This window comes from Cynoglossus semilaevis, chromosome 15, assembly GCF_000523025.1.
Source record: "Cynoglossus semilaevis isolate Cse_v1.0 chromosome 15, Cse_v1.0, whole genome shotgun sequence".
Taxonomy (NCBI): domain Eukaryota; kingdom Metazoa; phylum Chordata; class Actinopteri; order Pleuronectiformes; family Cynoglossidae; genus Cynoglossus; species Cynoglossus semilaevis.
The window spans coordinates 8619016-8622934 of NC_024321.1; the positions used below are offsets into that span (position 1 = coordinate 8619016).

General features: G+C 36.5%; 1 long non-coding RNA gene across 1 annotated transcript; it reads left to right on the forward strand.

The window, feature by feature from the left end:
• The first annotated feature begins 265 nt into the window (after positions 1-265).
• LOC112488194 (uncharacterized) lies at positions 266-1988 on the forward strand. The gene is made up of 4 exons (XR_003052035.1): positions 266-663; positions 782-815; positions 898-1020; positions 1579-1988. It is a non-coding gene; the product is annotated as an uncharacterized LOC112488194 (long non-coding RNA).
• The last annotated feature ends 1931 nt before the right edge of the window (positions 1989-3919 follow it).

The following is a 3919-nucleotide window of genomic DNA, read 5'->3' on the forward strand; positions in this document are numbered from 1 at the left end:
TTTAGTCAGGTGGTTACTTAAAAGGAGGTAACTACATAATATGGAAGACATATGGTTGCATTGAAAATAACAAACAAACAAACAAACAAACAAACAACAAATATTTCGCACACCACAACACACATTGCATATTGAACAAATCGGCTTAGAGCAGCAAATTTACTTATTTTTTTTACTATTATTATTTTCATTAATAATTATACTTGCTTTGAGAGGGACATGTTAATGTAAATTAATGTGAAGACTAGTGATGCCACGTTTACTCAATATTATAATTAATTGCGATGTTTAGCGCTACTGTTAATTTATGGTAGCGTTTCCTGAATACGTCAGAATAGTATTCCGGAACTATGTTTAAGCGCAAGTCAAGTGGAACGAGAAAAACGTTACACAACAGCCGCGTGTCTTGCTTTATTTTCTGTCCGTGTAAGTTGCAAAAGAGAGACTCGACCAAGTGGCAAAGAAATGGAAGAAAAAGTGTTATGTCCCCCGAACAGGCGCATTATATCAGATCCAATGATTATTTTGGCGACAGAAAAAATGGACGAGCTATCGGTTTTCCAGCATGTGAAGCATGCCATAACAATGCATTGAAAGGAGGAAATACATCCGATACGTTTCATCACCTGCTGGCTAATCACCAGAATTTGTGCTCCAAAAATGGTAAATACACGGTATCTGGATTAAATTACGCCGATGTTTTTCTAACGTACCATTGAATTTTGTAGGAAATTTAATGTTAACGTGTCATTTGCAATTAAATGTGTACGTGTACGCACAGGTCTGGCGTTCCTTTCAGCGTGACAAGTTACACGGTATTTACCTAACGGTATGTTATACAGGTACGTATGTAGAGTCAGGTCGATATTTTATTTTTCTTATTTGTGTTTCTTTCAGTTTCCCCCTCGTTTTTGTCGTCGGACGGGTTTGGTGCCAGTGTGTAGGGACCTGTAGAAGAAAATGTCTTCTCAAGATCCTCAGTCACTGAACATTGACCATCAGCTCCTCCTGTGAGCAAAGGTTTGGCCTTGTTTTCCAGCACTCTGTGATGTCCTTTTCATTTTATTACTAAATTGTGTATGTCTAATTATATTATATATATTATATAGTATTTTAAAGCAAATTAGTGTATTTTTAGTCATTTTTGATAAACTTATTTTCTGAGATTTGTTCAGGAAGTTATTGGTATAGTATTTTACTGTGATCAAAAGTTGGCGTACCAGAAAATTATATTTTTTCTGAATTTTAACCACAAAAATGGACATAGCTAAGTATTTTAAGGCAAATGAGTGCATTTTTATTTAATTTTAAGAAACTTTTTTTTGAGTTTTTCAGGATCTTATTATTACAGTATATTGCTCTTGATCATAAGTTGACTTTCCAAAAAAAGTATATTTTTTCTGAGTTTTAACACTGAATTTTTACCCGGAGTGCTATGTTCTTCTTGATCTCCCTGTTAAGTTAAGAAGTTTTCTTCTTCTCCATCTCCAGCCACAGCAAATTTTCGCTCTGTAAATACTTGCATTCCTCGTCAATACTCCTGTACTTGTCTTTCATCCTGCACAATTGTTCCTTCAGCCACTCCTCGTACTGCTGCATGGCCACGTAACGCTCGCGCCTCTCCTGACTGTACATGACCAGCATCCGTCTCAGTTTGTACATTTCTTTTTTCAAGTGCTGTTCACTCTCTTTTGCCCTGAGCTGTTCTTGTCTCAGAAGATATGTGAGTTGTTCATTTTTCTTTCTCAGTGCTTCTCCTACTGATTCACCTGAACTCCCACAGTGGAGATAACCCGTCTGTTGTGTCAGTGCCGTCATGTTTGTGTATACTTTACTCTGTTTGATTTTGAGAACAATGGTTCTCTGAGTGTGAGGCTGTTGTACTGCTGATGTACTTTTTTTACTAAATATTTTGTTGTCCTAACGATGTGACATTTTAATACTTTTAGTCATTTTTGAGAAACTTTTATTTTTGGAAATTGGTTCAGGAACTTATTGGTATAGTATTTTACTGTGATCAAAAGTTGGCGTACCAAAAAATATATTTTTTCTGAATTTTAACCACAAAAATGAGGTAGTATTTTAAGGCAAATGAATGTATTCATTTTTGAAAAGTTTTTCAGGATCTTATTGATACTTTATATTGTTCTTGATCATAAGTTGACTTTCCAAAAAAGGTATATTTTTTTCTGAATTTTACCATTAAAAAAGGCAATTGCTACTCAATTTAATGCAAATTAGACCATTTTTATTCATTTTCGAGAACGTTTTATTTTTGGAGACTTTTTCAGGATCTTTGTATAATGTGCTGCATTTGTCGGTCTGTTTTAACAGATTATCAGACACTCTTTGCAGACATATATTTCTTGTAATTATACTTTAAATACCTATTAAGGCAGTTTGTGAAGCGCCATCTGTGGTGAAGTACTCCATATTTGAACAGCATCAATATTGGTGAATCTCGCACACACGCGCACACACACGCGCACACACACACACACACACACACTCAGTGATAATGGCTTGTTAAGGTGGATGAAAAATAAGCTTCACTCCTGTCTCCTTTCTCTAATCACTCTGAAGCTTTGATTAGCCACCGCACACGAGTAATGGGTGGCATTTTCCAGGGGCTGTCGGGCGTTGGAGGGAGACGATTTAACGGCCTCTTCTTCTTCTCCTCCTTCTCCTCTTCCCAGTGGTTTTGATCTATTTTTTACTGCCTGTCTCACTCATTTATCACCAGCAGAATGGCTACTAAAGTAATCCGACATTAGCACCAAGCAACTGATACCTCGGGAAGGAGAAAGAAAGACATTTGAATAAATCATGGAGCATGTCTTCATTAAAAATGAAAAAAAAGAGAGTAAGCGACACTGGCATTGGCCCCTGAACTACAACAAACCAAAGTGTACAAAGTGGAGATGAGGCTTGATTAAAGAGGAATAATTGGACTCTGATCTGATTCACACTGGAATTATACTGAAAACCAGTGTTACACTAACAGACAGTGTTAGCTTGATTTGACTATTGCATTATAGACACAGTATAAATGATCTTATAAAGGAATGATGTAAAAAAAGACAGAAAAATAAAAAGAACCTCGAGGACAAGATGATTCAATAAAAAGGAATCGACGTTAAGTAAGAAACTTTAAATAACTGTGCTGTATTAGTATTGCTCTGTAGAGAAGGATTATAAATAAAGGTTTACCCATCAGAACATGTTTGTATAAGAAATTAGAATCTTTGTGTTCTCAACCCTTTACATCTACTTATGTGTGGTGCCATTTCAAAAGTACTGTAACTTAATTCATTATCAGGACTAAACAGGACCAACAGGTTAAATATATGATCATACCTGAGGGACATACAGTAGACGGCTGTGCAGAGACACATTCTCAGTCCAAATGGAGGTTGAGTTGGTTGTTGGAGCTGAAACTGCCCAACTGGAGGAATAGAGAGTGACATAATGAGTAGAGTTAAAAGAGGACATGAAAATGGTAGGTTTCCAAACTTCTGCACCCTCTCACGGTGACACAAATCGGTGTGAGTCATTTTACAAATGTGCCTTTTTAACTAAATATCGATGTGAAAATAAGGCGGTTGTGCAGCTGTTGATTATTTTCATCATGTATTTTGGTCATAATCACCGGGGCAGGTAGATTTTGACCTTTAACCTTTCATTAAATATCCATCAAATGTTTTGTAAAACAACTTTTTTATTGTTTAAAACATAAACATTATTCCCTTCTATCAGGAATGATCGAGGGCAGGTAACACACACACACACACACACACACACACACACACACACACACACACCCCGGACGGAGGTGAAATGTGTAAACATTATGAGAGCAGTCTACTCTACTTTTTCCTCCGAGGACTGGCTTCTTCATGAATAATGCAGATGCAGAGTT